The following is a 21,802-nucleotide window of genomic DNA, read 5'->3' as shown; positions in this document are numbered from 1 at the left end:
CGTCACGCTCAACCGGATATACGGTTTACTTGTTTGGCGAAAACTTTGCCTTTGTCTTTCGCCTTTTCTGAATGAGAGATTACTTTTATGTCCTAAATAAGAGTAAGCCGAAGTTACTTAAGCGGATTTAGGGGTTAGTGATAAAACAGAAAACCTCCAGCTAAAATGACGAGTGCTTTAGGATGGTAAACAGCTTTTTCATGACCATCGTATATTACGAGTACACTAGTGTATTGTTTTACTTCAAGAACAGGTTATTTATTAAATTTATTTGTTGTATTAAGAGCATTTATTTCAAATATAGCATGTTTACTATACTTAAAACGTACTTAGCTTAAAAATTTAAATGTTGTTATGTAAGATAGACTACCTATGAGGAAATTTATGGTCTTTCTAATCAGTATGGTACAAAATATTTAAATATAAATAATCACTTGGCGTTGCGTAGCCACGTCGCTTCATTGTGAGTCTTTTACCGCATTTATCACGGGGTCTGTTCCATAGAGCTGTTTGACTTGATTCCTGTCGCTGAATTCCACCTTCGCACGACACGCTTCAAATCAGGATATCATCCCCACCATCTGGATGTGTAGCGTTCCACCACAGTGCGGTTTTCAAGGAACTTCCTTCCACGTGTGGGAGGCTCCGTTGCACAGGATGCCGGCTAGATTATGGATATCACAAGGGCGCCTATTTCTGCCATGAAGCAGTATGTGTAAGCATTATTTTGTACTGAAGGGCGCCGTAGCTAGTGAAATTACTGGGCAAAAGAGATTTAAGATTATTTGTATCAAGGAGACGAGCGCAACTGTAGTACGGCACAGAATTTTTGGGTTTTTCAAGAATCCTGAGTGACCCTGCATTATAAAGGGCAGGGCCTATCAATGACCATCAACTGAACATCCTGCTCATCTTTTTCCTTATTGTCTTAAAAAGAAACCGTAGAACCAAGCTGTGGAATGAGTTTCTTGAACTGAACCTTGAAGACAAAAACGCGTACACTTTTCTAAAGGGCCGGCAACGCTCATGTGATTCCTCTAAATATAATGTGGTCAGCGGTGATCAGTTAACATCAGGTGACCCGTACGCTCGTTTGTCCTGTCTTCCATAAATATACATATGGTTAGACAAATCCAACCAAATATTGGCTATATCAAAATGAAAGTCAACTTACGGAACCAGGCCTTCAAAGTGATAGAAAGTATCAACCTTAAGCACTTAACCCCGAGGGTAATATTTGCCATAATAATAAATAATAAAAGCACATAAACGATGTCACAAATTCTATTTCATATTGACAATAAAAATTCCTCGACGGTCACTGGAGGGCTCAGAGATATTTGTGTTACGCGATACACTGTTATTGTGTTGCGAAGTGCTTCGCTCATTTCAATTTCAAATCCATTTGCTATAATAATATTCATTAATGCCACAATAACTTGTCATTTTTACCGACTTCGTATTATTTCTTGCGAGTTAATCATACTAAAAAGTTATTAATAACATTGTTGCTACCACTACTATTGGACTATCGTTTTGATGTGACAACAGTGCCGTAACTGAGTCATTTATTCCGTACAAATGTATCTTTTATATCTCATGACAAAATTTAATGTAGCCTCTAAATTATTATACGTTTGAAATTACACATACTATCAATATTGTGTAATCTTCTGTCGCTTTAACGAAATTATTCCAGTTTTATACGAACTTATCTTTGTGTAGTTTAAAAAAAACTAAAAAATACGCTTTGGTTGAAATAATAATGGTTTTTATTTTTATTAAATTTAAAATGAACACCAATTTCTGCCTTTTCTACGATAGATGAAATAATTATATAAATTTACAAAAACCTTATTTTACAAATTGAAAAATGGAATAATTTTATCAAATTAATGTATTATCATCGGTCCTCGATAAATCTACGAAGTTTGAACGAAATCTGGCCGCCAAATGAGTCGGTTATAAACAAACATACATACAGGTGAAGCTTCTTATTTTTACTATGGAGATATGAGGTATGGAGTCTGTTAAAAAAAATTAGGACTTGAAGATGTTACATGCGCTGTATTCAAACAATATTATATCACACTCCCATAATTGAAATCCAAAGATTAAATATACGGGAAATAAGCCCTGGTGTATGAACATTATATATATAGTTTTTAGTTTTGTTAGATGGAAAAGAGTTGGGAGTTCAAGAAAAGTTCTCTTTTATGAAAATGTTATGAAAAAATACCTTAAGTGTTAACTCCTCCAAATTTGCCTCACTCTTTTTCCGAGGCAATAGCGCCTGAGGATGACTCATGCACAGGCAAAAAGGCTGGCAACGCTCTTGTGATTCCTCTGGTGTTGCAAGAGAAAGCGGTGATCACTTAACACCAGGTGACCCGAACGCTCGTTTGTCCTCCTATTCCATAAAAAAAAAGGCAAAAAACTTGTCGAAATGGTTACAACAGGGTTTCACATAACCATTTATTCATAAAATTTAAATAAACCTTGCCATTGAATTAAGGCTTTTGGTTATACGTTAGATAGCGTGGTTTTCTTACACAACTCCAACTAGTCAACAATTTGTGGTTTTGTTTAAAATCTAATCGATAGCTTTAACCATTACTATTTAAATATAAATACTAGTTAAAATAGATGAGTTTTTATCCATCCAAATAAAAACTACTAGTTAACAGCTGAACACGTCTATAAGCAATTTTCACATGTTTGCATAAATTGGTTTTAAACTAACTGAATTGGAATATAAATGGATCACTGGAAACAAAAACTTTCCCTGCAAAATATTTGTTTCATTATTTAGATCTTGATTCCTCATTAAAGTTAGTTTTCGAAATTAACTGTATTTTAATTAATCAACAGTGAATAATGAATAAAACAAAAATTATTATTAATCTAATAAAAGTATTTATTACTTTCATTCTAATTCTAATTCAATTTTATTTTAATAGTTCTTATTTTTTGTATAGAAATATACTTTTTATTTTTAGAAAGAGTTATAAAATTCATACTTAACCCAAATTAAGTGATATTTTTTTCGATTGTACACTGGCCTGCAAAAGTAAGTATCACACTTTTCAAATTAAATTTTTAAGCACATTCTTCAACTGAAAGAGGCATGATAAATAAATGTTATGTGCTTTTTAGCATAAATTTTTAAAACAAGACCCATCGATCTTGAAAAAAATTTAAAACAGAAAGAAAAATGTGAATTGTAAAATTGTAATTCGGAAACGTCCATTTTGAAAAAGGAATGGTTTTGTTTTTGAAGTTTTTTTTCAGCCAATTCTTAAAAGAAGGTTACCGACTATAAAGTTTTTATGTACAAAATTAAATTCTCTTTGGAGTCCTTTTTATTTCGAAAGTATATCTTGTGAACTTAAAATGTTATCCCAATTTTAAAAGTGTGATACTTACTTTTGAAGGCCAGTGTATATCGATATGTGTCTATAAATACCACATGCTTTTAATGTAATATATAAAGATGTACGTCTACATACTTATTTTTATACCATATGCCATGCATCTTCATCATGAACTCGTGTATAATAATTTGTTTGCATGATAAGCCAGTGGGATGCTCAATTGCACAGGATGCCCGCTATATTATGGGTACCACAACGGCGCCTATTTCTGCCGTGATGCAGTAATGTGTAATCATTATTGTGTTTCGGTCTGAAAGGCGCGGTAGCTACTGAAATTACAATGCGGCAAATGAGACTTAACAACCTATGTCTCAAGGTAACGAGCGCAATTGTAGTGCCGCTCAGAATTTTTGGGTCAAGAATCCTGAGTGGCACTGTATTGTAATGGGCAGGATATATCAATTACCATCGGCTCAACGTCCTGCTCGTCTCATCCCTTATTTTCTTAAAAAGCTTTAAGCGCACAAAATATAAGAAAATTTTAGTAAGCATTTTTATACTATGATGATAGACACAATGAGCAAACATATTGTACACGAACTGGGAAAAACATGATAAATTGTATTGTCAAAATACTTTCAAGAGTACGCATACTGAAATCCTAAGCATATTATAAGATTACAAAGCATTTTCCCCTTCAAAGAGTAAGGGAATTTTACTGAATATGTGAAGCATCAAATCTTGTAAATTAAAATTAATTAGCTACCAACATACACATGAGTAAGCGTATTACGAGGAAATGAGGCGAGATTGCATGAACAAATATCCACTTAGTTTAAATTTATGTTAATACTGCTAGAGGCAAATAATGCAAACGTAAGTTTGTATTTGTTTATATACAACATATATTAGTTTTTCTATAAGTTTTTTCTTAGATTTAAGATTGGTCTCCGCTGGGCTCCAACAAGATACTGCAGGTGTAGTCGCAAAGTGCGGATTCTAATACTACGCCTAAATGGGCGTACACGACCCAGTCTCGCAATGACAATGTATGATGTGCCACCTGGTCCGGTAATCTTTAAAACAATACTATAAGAAATAATAAAAAAATATTGGGATCACATGTAATCAGTAAGTATTTTGTATTTCAGCAATTTGTTATGTTTTTAAAGTGATAACCCTCACTTCTAGGATTAAAACACAAATAAAATTTGAAAATAAAATTTGAAGCGTATGTCACAAAATTTGGAAGATGCTATTGAGAGTCAAGATGCCATGCAAACAAGCATCTAATAGTTGCTGTAATAAAAATGTTATTGTTCTTAGTTACTGCGGTATCTAGTTGGAGCGCAACGGAGAGCAATCCTTAATCTAAGAGTTTTTCTCAATTTATTTTGATTTGAAGTTTTATTTTTCCACAAGATGATAATGTAAGTAACTTATTATAAATTAAAATGTAATTTTGTTTATTTTTTGACGGTTTAATAATTGTAATTGAAATGATCTGTAAATCTTGATATAAAAGAGTGGTAATGAGTTTCTTGCTACTTCTTCTCATTAGCTCAACCCTTTACGAAGTAGCGGTAGATTTAATAAGAAAAATGTTTTTTTTTGACATTCATAAGTGTCATTTCCGTGACCTACGTGAAAAAACTGATTTTGATTTGATTTGAATACCTAAACTAGTGAAATGCTCATGATGGAATTGTGTACACATATTCTCAGGTGTAAACGAAAAATACACGTTTAATCAAAAAACAATCAAGATTGCTTCCGAGTGCCAAATAATTGGTCTAAATCAGAGTCTGTCTACTCAAACAGCCGACATTGGGGAATATGAACATTTCCTAATGAAGAATTCACCAGTGGGAGGCTCCTTTGCACAGGATGCCGGCTAGATTATGGGTACCACAATGGAGCCTATTTCTGCCATGAAGCAGTAATGTGGAAAACATTATTTTGTATCGGTCTGAAGGGCGCCGTAGCTAGTGAACGAATTGTAATGCCGATGCCGCTAAGAATTTTCGGGTTGTTCAAGCATCCTGAGCAGCACTACATTGTAATGGGCAGAGCGTATTAATTACCATCAGCTAAACGCCCTGCTTGTCTCGTCTCGCAATTTCCACAAAAAAAATTTACGCCATCTAGCATTGCAATAATTAAATTTAAAAGAGTATTATATTACATTTTTAGAGATTTATATTACATCATTTCAGCAACAGAAACACATCAACAAGTCGATCTCCACGACGCGTGGCCGGTCCTGCATTCATTCAACCTATTTCAGCGATCTTAAGTAGATCGTCGGTCCATCTTAAGGGGGCTACAAACACAGCGTCTCTTAGTCACCATTCATTCAGCCATATCTCCGTCGAGCTATGTGCCCTGCCCACTTATTCTATATAATATATATATATATATATAATGAAAATGGTCTTTGTCTTAGGCTCCATCACGCCTAAACCACTGATCGTACCGTCATGAAACCACCATTATTCGGTGCGAAATTTTTCGAATTCCAACGTTTCTTCCTTTTAAAATTTGCACAGCGAAGCGGGCAAGAATGGCTAGTTTTATAAATATAACTTATTTATTCATCTATGGTCCACATTGAATCAGTGAGCCAATAAAACAACAAAGACACGGAAATGACACACAAAGTAAGAAGAATAATAAATGATCTTTTTTCCCAAGAATAAGAGATTGATGGAACTCATAAGTAACGAACGGAAATAACGAAGCCTCTACGGACCGAAACAAAAGAGGGCTAATCGATTTATTATTTTTTTACTTTGCAGCGAATATTATTGATGACACGTTAACAGACGTTCATTATGAGATTTTTCTCTGTTGAAGGATTACACACAGATCATAATGTTTGGATGTAATATTTTAATGGATAGTTTTCTTTACTTAAGATCATTATTCAAAAAGTCCTTAAAGTTGCCTGCGTTAAATTCAAAACTGGATTCCCGAAATAAGAATTTCTTACTTGTCACATTGTGTGCTACCAATTCTATGGCTTTTTAACTATTGCCAGTTGTTATTGTGTTTGTATTACGGTGTGTCACTAAATGTTTATAACGCGCCAGTTTTTATATCCAGCCGGGCTAGGATGCGCAACGCGAGAGACAAAAGTTGTCGACATCGGTTAATTTCTCGTTTACCCTAACATGCACACTACGAGTAACAAAATTCTCATCGAAGACTTGGCCTTGTCGCGTAGACAAACCGATGTTGCTGTTTAAATCAAAATCAAATCAAATCAAAATCAGTTTATTCACGTAGGTCACGGAAAAAAAAAATCTTATTGAATCTACCGCTACTTCGTAAAAGGTTGAGCTAATGAGTAGATGTAGCAAGAAACTCATTGCCACTCTTTTATATCAGGATTTACATTTACATCGATTTACAAATCATTTCAATTACAATATAATAAGTGAAATGATGCAACAAACACACTCAAACGTTAAATAATCAATGTCTTACACGAGTAAGTCGAAAAAGTAAATGAAATTAATGCAAAAGTTATTGAGTACAGTAGCTGCACCATCCACATACATCATAAATAATAATTATTATTACCATTATTATTAAAATGCCTGACCGATTTGTGTCTAACCTTAGCCGCAATCTCTTTAATTTTCTTCAATATATTGACAGCCATAAAACACACCAAGATACCTTAGCTATATCATGAAATATACTCTATTATATTCTCTATAACATGTTCCTAGTATGTTCTGAATTCGATAAAAAATACTCTTCTCTAGTTCAACTCGTGTATGTGATTTGAATGATTTTTTTACTTTAATTTAATGCATAATAATAACTCTACACTACACTTTAAAATAACATTTAAATAAAATACTTTTTAAAGGATTTAAACGTTTGTTATTATGACTTACATTTGGTTACATTAATTACACGTGTTTTAATCCTTTACAAGGATTTTATTTGAACCTGTTTCACTTGCGCTTATCAAAGAAAATACTATTTAAAATAATACTATAAATAAAAACTCGATATCTTTTTCGCCGAATTCCACCTCCGCACGACACGCCACAAGTTAGGATATCATCCCCACCATCTGGATGTGTGGCGGTCCTCCACAGTGCGGTTTTTTTCAAGGAGCTTTCTTCCACGTACTACAAAGCTGTGGAATGAGCTTTCTTGTGCGGTGTTTCTGGGACGATACGACATGGGTACCTTCAAAAAAAGCGCGTACACCTTCCTTAAAGGCCGGCAACGCTCCTGTGATTCCTCTGGTGTTGCAAGAGATTGTGGGCGGCGGTGATCACTTAACAACAGGTGACCCGTACGCTCGTTTGTCCTCCTATTCCATTAAAAAATATATATATAATAAGGCACTGAACTGTATTGTCTCTGCCTGTTTTTATCGTTATGAGTAATACAAATCAATAGGTCCCGTTTTTTCAAAAAATATATTTTCTTGAGTATACGTTTTCCTACTTTACTTTTTTATGATTGTTTTAGGAGAGATCGTAAATATTCGGACCAGTCAAGGTAAATGATTCGGAACAGAAGGGGCTGTAAAATCCGAGAGTTTTTATTAGAATATTGTTAGTGAATGATAAACTAAGGTATATTATTTATTTTATGGAATACATTATCATTATATTATAAGTTATAAAATAGTTCAGATAGATTCAGCAAAATTCTTTGCTTCATGTTGTTTTATCAGTCGAAGTTCTATGATAAAAATATTCCTCGTAATTGTTTAGATAGTTTGGTATGTTTACGCTTCACACAATACAATAATTTTAAATTATGATAATTAATAAGGTAAATTCATATCCACTGGAGTTCTACAAAAACTATTGCCTAGTCTATACATGTATTATGTAGGATCCTAGAAAGTTTAGCTTGGCTGTCTGAAACAGCTTCAAATATTACCAATTTACACTTTATTGAGTGTAAATTGGTAATGCCCTCTGGGCAACCATGAGTTTTCTCATCCATAGTTAACAACCACGTCTGCGTACCGTAAGTCAACTGGTTGAAAACCTTCGTCTTCAGACACTGTGGTATTTGGGACGAAAATATTTTACGGAGCTTCCCGAACGCTGCCAAACTGAGTTGGATTCGACGAGTGACCTCTTTTTGCTCTTAATATCACCACATATATGAATAAAAAGTTTCTAAAGACTTGTTGTAAAAATAAAACGAAATTCAACGATAAGGTACAAGTCAAAAGCACAACCACATTCAAGGATATCGTCAGCTTGATACGATATAAACGTTAAAAAGTATTGGTATTCCACATAAATCGCTCAAGATTACTTCAAACTCACAAAAGGATTCGAAAGAATTCTCTAAGCCACAACATCAAACCATTTCACTTTCTAAGCACTTTAAAAATCCATTGAAAAGGAATCAACTTTCAAGTAAATCGATTCTTAAAGAGAGGCGATAAGATGTGTTAGAAAGACACGTAATGGCTATTTTTCTAGTAGTATATATTATGTTGTTCTTATCCATTTAATATAAGAACATGAACTTAGATGTCATTTTTGAATCAATAGTTACCGAGTCATCAATTTTATACTTTATTAGTCGCATACTTAGTATTAAAACTAAATTTATATCGATATTGAAAAATATAATAAAGACCAAATTCCAAAAGTAGTGAGCGCATACCAAAAATAGGAATAACAGAGGTTAATGTGAGGAAACATTTGGCAATTTGTTTGTAATAAATAATTTTCAAAGCTTGTTAATTGGAACGAAGTTCCTCACGGCAGGCTTGGAAGGGATAGGGATTTTGCTACGCGACCGAACTGAAAAAAATGTGATAGTGAAACCGTAAGAAAAATCCGTGTAAAAAAAAGTGCGTGGAAAAAAACCGTTAAATGAGACGTGCGCAGGCGCGACAGTCGCATACACAAGCGAGTATTGTGTATGTTATCAATATTATTATATTAATATATGATAACGATTATAGCAATATTAGAACGATTTTTTTGCAATTTGTGTCCATTCTACATTACCCGAAGGAACTTCGGTCCTACCTGGTGTCCCACGACACCGCATCATTTTTTTATGTTTATATGTAACTATTATGCAAAACGTGAAAATATTGTCAAACTAATAACTTTTATATCAATTTACGACCGTTTTCAATAACCTATCTATCCTTAGTTTAAATTACTAGAGGTAGAAAAATCTATCCTTTTACGCTTATTTACATTTCAATAACCTATTGACAGATAGCATTGGAATATAACTATATTGGACATAACTATGGATAGATAAGATTTTATCATTAAACGGTGACAGCAATGTATCCGTAAGTGAAACTAAGTATGGATAGATTATTGAAAACGGCCGTTAGACACCACAGGAAAATTTATTATTACAATTATGTCTTTTTTCGTTTTAAACTTATTTTTTCTTTCACAAACTTTAAAAAATTTATCAAAACAATTTTAATACGCGCATGGCTTGATAAAACTTTTGTAGCCAATCAGAGAATATATAGAGCAATTTTAGCAATAGCTTGAAATGCAAAGTATGTGTACTCAATAATAGTGTAAAGCAAACTATAATATATTTTATTATCATAATGTCTTCAATTTGTATGAGTTGTACAAACAAGTAGCAATTTATCTTACAGACTAACGCAGTGTTCTCGGTCACCAAGACAGATGTTTGTGCTTCCAGATTAATGTAATGCTGGATATGACCAAGCATTGTACATCCCAGTAGATAAAATACACACGAACCATGTGTTGAAGTATTTAGATACACCATGTAGAGCTAAATCAATACAATTTTAGAATTCAAATGACAAATAATAATAATAATAACAATCAAACTTAATGTACTAAATAATATCATTTCAGCCGTCCACAAGTCACTTCCGTTAGATCACGCGAAATTGATCAAAGAAATGATAAAGTAGCTCCCACCGTTACCGTTCGCACTACTTTTGCTGAACGACAGTTTGGTTGTCAATCAGCGTACTTATATCTTTAAACGAGCAATTCTTGTATATATATATATATATATATATATATATATATATATATATATATATATACATAATCTGAATCTCGGAAACGGCTCCAACGATTTTCATAAAATTAAGTATGCAGGGGATTTCGGGGGTGATAAATCGATCTAGCTAGGTTTCAATTTAAAAAAAATGGTTTTATCCATGTTTGAATGAGAAACAGCTGCAATAACATTAGAGTACAAAGGTAAATTTCGCCACTATATACAAGACTATTATAGCTCAGATGGGACATTGGGTGATCCGGAAAGCAGAAGACCCCGGTTCGAATCCAGATGTCCTATTAGTTTTTTTTTTGTTCAAGTTTTGTACATTCTTAAAAATCCGAGCAAGGCTCGGTCGTCCGGATATTAATAAAATAAATCGTGACCTAAATATGTATCCTATGACATTATATCTATGCAGAAAAGCTATAAATTATTCGTTTACTTGTCTTGCTTATGATGAAGTGGAAAATCTTCTGATCAGACTGACGTGACAAGCACGCACACTCTATAGATGGACCCAATTAATGGTCCAAACTCAAACCCATATGCACACACTCACACACACACACAGTTACACAGTTTTCAGACTTGTTTTAATTGTGCGAAAATTGTAAAATTTGGTTTGTATATGTTATCATTGAAATAAACGAAATTTATTAATTTATTAAATTTAGTATTATTATTAAAATAGTCGCTTTTAGAAAGAAAAGTAAAAGTAGTCCGATAACGATTATTATTATTGTATTAGAAACACAGGACCAAAAATTCATTGCAGAAACCGACAAGTCCAAAATCTGGATCTGGATCCATCTGAATGCTTGGCATTCCTCCGCAGTGCGATTTTGACGTACCTACATTACATTAATAGTTACAATTGTAGGAGGTTTCTAAACGCAAGCAAATAGTCGGAAAAGTGAGGTCACTCCGTGAAGCCGAAGCAGCTCCTAGGAATCTGCTCTTCTGGATTAACTTGGCTGGCTGAACTCGCCAAGATTCATCAGGCACATTGGACTTAAAAGAGTCGGAGCATTTGAACAGGATTCCATATTACACTACAAAGATTAATTTCCTTTATAAAAAAAACCGGTGTGAAAAAGCAGAAGTAAAGAAGGTTATTTTAATTAATGTTTGTGTTTCAAATGAACCAAATTTCGTTCATAAAACCTGAAGTAAACTAAGTATTTCATGAAAACATTTCATAATGAAATAGCATATAATGATAGAATAAGAAAACGAGAGCTTCGTGATTCAAAATTAAATTATTCTGGGAGCTTGTAGAATAAATCTCTCAGGAAATCTACGAGAAGTCTTCTATGTAAGTATTTAGATAGTCTAATTCGGTGTTCTGTTTGAATTGAATTCATTGATGTATAACATTAATATTTTATGTATGATTTTTATTAAGAGGTTATATCAGGATTTTCGTTTGCGTAGACTTAAAAAGTGGGTCTTCTGTGATAAGTAATTGCATCAATTACACATGAGTGTAGGATCTGAAATTATTTCAACAAAATCAACTCAAATCAAAATCACTTTATTCATGTAGGTTAAGGAAATGACACTTATGAATATCAAGTTTTCATTTTTTTTTATTTTACCGCCACTTCGCAAAAGGATGAGCTTTTAATGCAAAGAAGTTGCAAGAAACTCATTGCCACTCATTTAAATCAACATTTACAGCTTCATCGTTTTATAAATCATTTCAACCACAATATAATAATATTATATTATGTAAATGAAGTAAATATTATGAAGATGAATGTAGATGTTTAATTCCGAGTCTCGGATATTTATATATATTTATGTATGTTTAAGTAAGTATATCGTATTAAATATGTCGTTGTCTTGCAACCCATAGCACAGGCTATGCCTAGTTCGGGGCAAAATAATTTGTGTAGAAATGTGTCAATATTATATTATACTAAATTATTATATTATACTTAAAAGAGTTTTATGAGAACTATTGTAATGTTCCAGATACTATATCGCCGATAGAAAGATGGAAGGACAGTGGAATATTCCCCAAAAATAGACCCCAATTTTTGAAGTTAAAACTTCTATAGCGGCGTTGATTGATGATGACACGGGGCCTGATCGAAAATTCGTAAGACAGTAATTGAAATTATGGATGAAAGATTTATAATTCTAACTAATAATTAGTTAGAATAGTCCGGATATATTAATCATTGGAACAGTTGTTGAATCATTGCGATTGCGAAGCTGAAAGATCAGAAGAAAAGAAAGAAGTTGGTGTCCAAGTTGTTATTTAATTTAAATAATTTTAATTTAATTTCAGATAATTTATTTTAATATTATAATATTTTAATTACAAATATTTTTGAAATAAAATGAACAACGTTAATGTTCAATTTTTCTTCTGCCGGCACTTCCGGAGTGCAACCCGTATTTTTTTACGCTTCGGTTATGGAACCCTGTAAAGCTTTATTAAAAAAGAAACAAATTGGTTCAAAGTACAGGAGTCCAACTAATACTAGACTTACATTAAATAAACGGTCATTGACAATCCTTTAATCATTCAATGTATTTAATATCAGGACGTTCCAAAATATTATATTATTCATGAAAGGAATTAAGTTCCCCAAAACGATTTTGGCAAATCTACAATTAGCATTAATTTGAGAACAATAACTGTTAACGAATTTTACAATTTGAAATGATTATACAAAAATAACGTCCTTAAGACTGCAATTTGTACCATTGTAACATTGTAATATTTCATAACTTGCTTTGTAAATATCACACCAATTACCAAAATAGCGTAATAAAAGGTATTTCTATATTGTATTAGAAAATATATCTTGGGAATGCTTGTTATTATGTGATTGTTATTGTTTGACAATTATTATTGAAACGATGTTTTGTGGTCTGCTATAATAATAAATTAATTTATTTTCTTTGTAATGTGTATGCTTTTAATGGTGTAGTTAATAGTGATTTTCATTATTATGACACTAGAAATAAGGGATTACTTGTAACTAATTCTAGTAGGCTTCATAAGATACATAATAGCTTTAAAGGTAAATTAATACAATAAATAATAAAGTCATAATTTATAATAAAGTCATAATTTATAATAAAGTCTCAACAGTGGCTGGCATTCTTTTTAAATAAATTTAAATATTTTATTTAAAAATTGCGCTGTCGTAAATCCTACTACTCCACAGCTCAATATCTAAGTGATCGGACGGCCTAGGACTAGATTATGATTATTACTATTTATATATATTATGACAGTACAACATTATATATTTTATCAAACTGAGCGCAAAATAAGAATGCTGGGAGAGTTTCTTGCACCGCTTCTTCTCTCTCAGAGTGCCATTTGTTTCCGAAGCGTTAGTAGTATTAGAAATGACATCCAAAAGAATTCTAAATGTATCAATCATGAGAAAATAAATGGCTTTTATGCCTTTTATGTACAGTCGTGGCACTCATTTTTTTTTTTTTTTATATGGAATAGGAGGACAAACGAGCGTACGGGTCACCTGGTGTTAAGTGATCACCGCCGCCCACACTCTCCTGCAACACCAGAGGAATCACAAGAGCGTTGCCGGCCTTTAAGGAAGGTGTACACGCTTTTCTTGAAGGTACCCATGTCGTATCGTCTCGGAAACACCGCACAAGGAAGCTCATTCCACAGCTTCGTGGTACGAGGAAGAAAGCTCCTTGAAAACCGCACTGTGGAGGACCGCCACACATCCAGATGGTGGGGATGATATCGTAACTTGTGGCGTGTCGTGCGAAGGTGAAATTCGGCGGCAGGAATCAGGTTGAACAGCTCTTCGGAACACTCCCCGTGATAAATGCGGTAGAAGTCACGCAATGAAGCGACGTCTCTACGCAACGCCAAGTGATCCAGCCGTTCACAGAGTACTGGGTCCCCGACAATTCGAGCTGCTCTGCGTTGCACGCGGTCAAATGGATCGAGCTGATACTGGGGTGCGCCAGACCAGAGATGACAGCAATACTCCATGTGAGGCCGGACCTGCGCTTTGTAGAGCGCTAGAATGTGGGCCGGCTTGAAGTATTGCCGTGCTCTATTTATGACGCCCAGTTTCTTTGAAGCCAGTTTGGCTTTGCCCTCCAGATGGCCACGGAATTGGCAATTGCTCGAGATTTCGAGACCCAATATTCCGATACTAGGCGAGGCTTTAAGGGAAGTGTTCTCGAAGAGCGGTGATACGGCAAATGGGGTTTTTTTAGTGGTAAACGCGCAAACTTGAGTCTTCTGGGGGTTAAATTGGACAAGGTTAACTTACCCCATTCCGCGACCTTCTCGAGAGAGGACTCGATAGAAGACACAAGTTTCTCCCGGCACTGGTCGACGTTTTCCCGAGAGAGACCTGCATGGCCCGTGTATACGGCATCACCAGTGCTGTCGTCTGCATAGCAATGCATGTTGGCGGTGTCTAATATATCATTGATATGCAGAAGAAACAGCGTGGGAGATAGCACACAGCCTTGGGGCACTCCAGCGTTCACGGGCTTGGGATTCGAGCAATAACCGTCGATAACGACCTGTATGCTGCGCCCAGTGAGGAAGCTGGAGGTCAACTTGCATAAGCTCTCGGGAAACCCAAATGATGGAAGTTTTGCGAGGAGCACCTTGTGCCATACACGATCAAAGGCCTTCGCTATATCCAGACCAACTGCCAGGCCTTCCCCCTTGGTTTCAATAGCCGCCGCCCATCTATGTGTTAGGTATACCAGAAGATCGCCAGTCGACCGACCATGGCGAAAGCCGTACTGCCGGTCGTTGATCAACTGGTGACCCTCAAGGTATACCAAGAGCTGGCGGTTAATTATGCTCTCCATGATTTTGGAGAGTAGGGAGGTAATAGCAATAGGCCTGTAGTTAGCCGGATCCGAACTATCTCCTTTTTTTGGGATCGGATGGACAAGGGCTGACTTCCATGAATCAGGGACTACGCCTTTTGAATAAGAGTGCCGGAATAAACGCGTTAGCACCGGCGTCAACTCAGGGGCACACGTTCTAAGCACGATTGGAGAAATGCCATCCGGCCCGCTCGACTTGCCGACGTCCAACGAAAACAGAGCTCGCCTAACAGTTTTCTGTCGGAACTGTACTTCAGGCATGGAGCTCTGACACCGCGGGATGGTCGGCGGTGTTTTTCCGTTGTCGTCAAGAGTCGAGTTGGAGGCAAAAAGAGTGCACAGGAGATCGGCTTTCTCTTTTGCAGTATGGGCCAGGGTGTCATTCCTCATGTGCAACGGCGGCATGGACGGCTGGTTGAAGTTACCAAGAGCAGCTTTCGACAACGACCAGAACTTGCGTGTTCCGGTCGGGTAACTGGAAAGCTGCTCGCCAATTTTGACGACGTGCTTCGATTTCGCACGGGCGATTTGCCGCTTAAAAAATCTGGAGGCACGGTTATATTTCCTCTTCAGAACTTTGCAGTTCGGATCCTTTGAGCCCAGCGCCGCAACCCAAGTTCGATACGCCTGTTTTTTGCAGTCAGATGCTGCTTTAACTGACGCATCGAACCAGGGCTGTGATCTGCCACCGATCGGTACTACAGAGCTTGGTATAAAAATATCCATGCCCTGCAGTATCACATCGGCTACTGCAACGGCGCAGGCACTAGGATCATCCGAAGGGAAACAAACCCTGCCCCAAGGGTAGGATGCAAAAAAGGAACGCATCCTATCCCAATCTGCTGACTTGTAGTGCCAAACGCGGCGGGTCGCTGGTGGTCTGAGACGTTGGCGTCGGATAGGCACTACACTCCTGACCACGCAATGGTCGGACGTTCCGAGAGGGGCGTCGACAGAGACCTGGTAACCATCGGGATGTGTAGTCAGCAGAAGATCTAATAAGGACGGCATGTGGCTATCCACATCCGGGAGCCGCGTCGGCGACTCAACCAATTGGGACAGACCATACGCCAATGCAAAATTATGCACAGATCGCCCTGCGTAGTCTGTGGTACGTGATCCAAGCCATACGGCATTGTGCCCGTTGAAATCACCCAAGACTATGATTTCAGCGAAGGGGATCTGAGCAAGCACGTCATCAAATGCCGCTTGAACGCAGCCCATGAGGTGATCCGTTTCTGCATTACCACTATGGGACCTGTAGACACACGCATAGATGCGGACGCGGTCCTCTAAATCTACGCGGAGCCAGAGAGTAGACAGGCCCCCACCCTCAAAATTGCCGAGACGGCGACAGCAGATATCTTCCCTAACGTACACACATACCCCGGCATGAGGCATGAAATTATGCTCAATTTTGTACCCGGGGTACGTTAAATATGACGTATCGCTAGGTCGAGATATCTGCGTCTCCGTAAGGAAACACAAGGCCGGCTGCGCCGTCTCATGGTGGTGGTGGACGGCGTTTAAGTTGGAGTGAATTCCCCGGATGTTACAAAAGTCCACATTAAGCGTGGAGCGGGGCGCCGTGGTGTTGCGGCGCTGTTTGTCCTGTGACATACGCGGTACTGTGCCCTCCCCAGAATACGAGGGGCAGCCCGAGCGCGAATGCTCGGGGAGGGATTCTCCGGCTCTATAAGAGCCGGTACCCTTCTGGGGTAATTTCTTTTTTAGGACCGCTCTCATATTTTGTTGGGGGGGGGGGGGGGGAAAGGACGGGGTGAATGGCCTCCGGTCCTCGACACTAACCTATGCGAAACATAGCGGCACTAGGCCGCTACTTCACGCCGGTATTCTGTGCGAGTGTGGTAAGTAACCCGGACGAGTCTGGCCCGATTGTGCTGACGTCATAAGACAGCAGCGTGACTCTCCCACTTTCAAAAAGCCCGTAGTCGCCTCTTACGACACCCTTGGACCTGGGACTACCCTATTCTTTTTACGCCCCGGGGCAGCACAGGGCAAAACTCATGGATGATCCTCCGAATATCTTCTTTTGAAATTCGCTCCCATTCTTCAATCATCACCGCACTGAGCTGCTGTGGTATTTGAAGTGTAACAGGGCGCTACCGAATGCGCCTGTCATGCAAGTCCTAAATGTATGCAATCGAATTTAGGTCAGGACTCATGGAAGGCCGCTCCATTACATGGACGACATGATGCAGTAAGTAATCTGACATGATGGCCGCAGCTGCATGCTTAGCATTATTTTGCATTATAAGAAATTTGAAGTTCTATGCGCTTGTCCTAAGCCACATCAAAATTTTATATATTAGTGGAATACCGCTGCACTGCATCACGCGCCTGTGTGTCTGTGAGCATGGAGACGACTATCGCAATATCATAGACGGAATCAAAGAGGATGTAAATACTAGGTACGTTACAAGAGACGGGACTGCCTAAGTAAAAATTGAAATTTAGTTTACTATGAAACGTGCAGTCATTTGACATCATTTTGAAATAGTAGTAATTACAGCATGGCGATTGCCGATGAAGTATAATCTGGCTAAGTTTGAAAGCGAACAGTTGCTTAAAACGTAGTTAATGTCTAGATCATACTCTATATAACGAATATAGATAGTTCTGATCTGATATAATGATCTAAGCTTCAATGAATTAAAACAGCCAGAAACTTCAATCTAAATTAGTTGATTATAAATTAAAGAAAATTCAATGGGATCACTTTGCTTTTTGGTGTTTATAGACTCTTGACCACTTTATTGAGAACCAGTAAGAAACTGTTATATTTTTAACTCCTTCAGTTATAATTAAAACCATAAGCAGAAAGTTATGTGTATAGTTATATCCTCCTAATTGATTTACTTATTTATTTATTTCAGAATCAAACGATTAAACAAGAACTTTTTACCATTAATACTTAACATTTACTAAATGAACTAGATTTGCATTTTAAAGTAGTTTAAACAAAACTAACCTCAACAATTTGTCAAAGAATACATACAGTTTTGACCGTATACTAAAATTTAACGATTACCTTGGACCAGGGGGTGGACAAGTTGATGACCACGGACAAATAATTAAATAAATCAGACTCCCTGGACTAAATACAAATAATTGTGATTTATTTATAAACTTCGCAAATATTCGCAAGGATTAAATCGCGTTTTATTGTAACTGTGTTTTTACTAATCTTTATTTTGTGACTGTTAACTAAAAAAAAAATAATAATGTAAGTTTAACGCAAAAGTCTAATGTGAAACCATTAGCTTTTTAAAACATTGACAATTACAAGCGTTATTAATCCTTTTAGAAGTGTTTTATTTAGATCCTTTTTGACTTATAATTTTTATCAACAAATTCAAGTCTCACCATGACCCTCCCCATCTTCCCTTATATTTTTATCAACCGACTTCTACAACAGAGGTTATTTTTTTTTTAATTCCGTACCTCATATTAAGTTTGATACTCAATTTAGACCACAATCTAAAAGAAATTACCCACGATATATCGAGTTTGGATAGATTTTTTTAGAGAGTAATAAATAATTTAAATGACACAAGTTCGATCTGCAGTCATAGGCTGAGATCTATAGAGTGTACTTGGACTTTGCTCAGACTTTACTTACGTAAAACTTAGATCAATGTGAGGTTAAAATTATCTTTGATTTCGTTTTTAACTCACTTAAAAAAGGAGGACGTTCTCAATTCATTGGTATGTTTTTTACTATCGGTGTCAGCCAAGGTAGGTTTGTAACTATGTAGTTAGCACATCTCACCAATGTGACAAATGTACATACATAGTTATTGGTGAGATGTGCTTGAGTCGTACTTGTGCGACGTGACGAGGAGAGAGGAGAGAGCGGGGCTGCGGCACAAGGACACTGATTCCAAAAATAACAATAATCGTTCCTATTATTAATTTAAATTAATTAAATTGTATAAAAATACGCAATTATTTTCATACTTTTTAGTGCATATTATATATATTGTTTTGGATTAGTGTTTTTGAAGTCGGTTGTTTATTTATATATTTTTTTTAATTATTTGACAGCTGAAATTATAGAGTATATAGTATAGAGTCAAGTTCGCGTATCACACCCAGCAAAGTCACACTCTATAGATCTCTGCCTATAGAGATGGGTCGGGTGGACTAATTTTGGGGTGTGTTAAGAAAATTAACTCCATTCCGATTCCGATTCTGATTCTCTTACAGTTTCAGCCTTGTATTCAGTCATTCTAATAGTTGTTAATTAATGTAAAGTAGCAAAATATAATAGACCAGAATTAATTTATTATAATCATTAGCAACACATTATCTGAATAAAGTATCTAAATATAATAAACACAATAAAAATCAATAACAATAATAAAAATAATTTACACGTTGCCTGGACTCCCCTGTCTGTGTGAAAAATGCCAAATTGTATGTATAATGCTGCAATATACACACAGTAACATATCGCTTAATATTGATAAAATTACTAGCTGACCCAGCAAACGTTGTATTGTCATTAAAAAGTAATAAAAAAAAATTGGGGTATAAAAAATAAAACACAACCGATTTTCAGACCTACCAAATATATCGTACACAAAATATATTGTACTACAACAATCATTATATTCGATTGCCATGTTGCAACTCTATTGCGTATCTGTGGATGGAATAGAATATTATTAAAATCGCGATACAAAAATAGTTGTTGATCGTAGACGGGTGAAAATTTGAAGTTTTATGTATTTTTAATGCTGAATATTTGGGGTTTGGTGACCCTTATCATTTAGGGGTATGAGAAATAGATGTTGGCTGATTCTCAGACCTACTCGATATGCACATAAATTTTCAAACAAATTGGTTTAGCCGTTTCGGAGGAGTTTGGTAACAAACACCGGGACACGAGAATTTTATATAATATAAGAACCAGTTTAAGGGACTATGTTATTATTCGACCTAACCATTTTTTTCTATACATCCCGATTTAGGAAAATTGTATTACTGGCTATCAAATTGGTAATGACTTATTGATAAGATATCATACCGGCATAGCAATATTACAGAACCAAGATTCTACTTTATTTACCTACAGTCCTGAGATGTTAAACAGTAAAAAAATTCAATATTTAAATCAAAAATCAAATGGAGAGTGATATTATTTTTGTTATCCTGTTATACCAAATATAATATAACCTACAAACAAAATGACTTTAAAGTAAATCAATTAATATCAAACCCGCAAAAATTACGTATTCGAATTTAAGATTTAAAAAAAAAGCTTGAACTTTTTTTAGGAGCTTCACGAACTTGGCGAAAAATAAATAATTAAATATTTTTATAAAACAACCTGTATAAATTAATGTGTTATTAAGATTCCGAATCTGTCAAAATTAATATAAAGGAACATTTTTAAGGATACGTTATTAACCCATATTATATTTAACTGTAAGTTTGAGAAATTCAGAATATAAAGATTAAAAATCTGTTGTCTCTACGTTTTTATCACATTATCAGTTAAATATGAATAACAGAATAAATATCAAACCTCAATTGAAATCCATTTCACGTATACACAAAATATCCACACTAAAGAATGAACGTCATTTATTTTCGTACTATAAGTTTCAAGCGAGTGCTTAACGTGACGTGCACCCCTCACTACGAACAAAAGCTTACTGAAGCATGTCACGGCAGTACTGAAGTTTGAACTTTAAAAGCATATAGGAATCAGAATTCAGAATACAGAACAAGGAATACTAAGGATGTGAACGATAAAATAATATAGCATTTTGAATGTTGAAATTGTAATAATAGGTAAATGTTAATAAATATAAATGAAATAATATTAAAATTAGAAATACATTATACATTGTTGGTCGAATTTTTTATCATCTTTTTTTATGAAAATAAGGGACGAGACGAGCGGAGCGTTCAGCTGATGATAACTGCTGCCCATCACAATGCAGTGCCGCTCAGGATTCTTAAAAAACCCCGAAAATTCTCAGCAGCACTACAACTGCGCTCGTCACCTTGAGACAAAAGACGTCAAATTTCATTTGCCCAGTATTTAATTAATTAGTAATTTTACTAGCTACGGCGCTCTTCAGGGCGAAACACAATAATGTTTACACATTACTGCTTCACGGCAGAAATAGGCGCCGTGGTGGTATCCATAATTTAGCCGGCTTACTGTGCAAAGGAGCCTCCCACTGGAAAAACTCATATTTACTTTTTATAAAAGTACAGCTAATAATTTATGCTAAGACTTCTGATGGTAAGTTATGACATTCACTTCAGTTCCCTTACAAGAGCAAGAATTAAATTGAACAGAATATATTATTATCCGTACAAGTTTAGTAGAAGGAATACCTAAGTTGAAATCCTTGTAAATTACGTATGATCGTAGCGCGTTAGTTCTGGTGCGGTACGTAGAAGTGCAAATTATTATGTACTATTCATTCAGTCTACAACTTAAAATGATTTTATATTTTTGAAAAAACATTAAAATGGTTTAAGAAAAAGCCAAGTTAAAAATAACA

The 21,802-nt window shown here is 35.7% G+C and overlaps 1 protein-coding gene across 2 annotated transcripts in view; it reads right to left on the bottom strand.

Annotated features, from left to right (window-relative positions):
* LOC126973092 (glutamate receptor-interacting protein 1) overlaps positions 1-21,802 on the bottom strand; it is a 358,500-nt gene that overhangs the window by 190,595 nt on the left and 146,103 nt on the right. Inside the window, exon 1 of one of the 2 annotated variants that reach the window (XM_050820262.1) lies at positions 20,809-20,932. The exons of the other annotated variant lie outside the window; for it this stretch is intronic. The gene's annotated coding sequence lies outside the window, so the exon portion shown is untranslated. Of the gene's footprint in view, positions 1-20,808; positions 20,933-21,802 lie in introns of those variants that run through there. 2 annotated transcript variants of the gene reach the window in all.

This window comes from Leptidea sinapis, chromosome 1, assembly GCF_905404315.1.
Source record: "Leptidea sinapis chromosome 1, ilLepSina1.1, whole genome shotgun sequence".
NCBI lineage: Eukaryota > Metazoa > Arthropoda > Insecta > Lepidoptera > Pieridae > Leptidea > Leptidea sinapis.
This window is presented reverse-complemented; position numbering and strand designations above follow the sequence as displayed.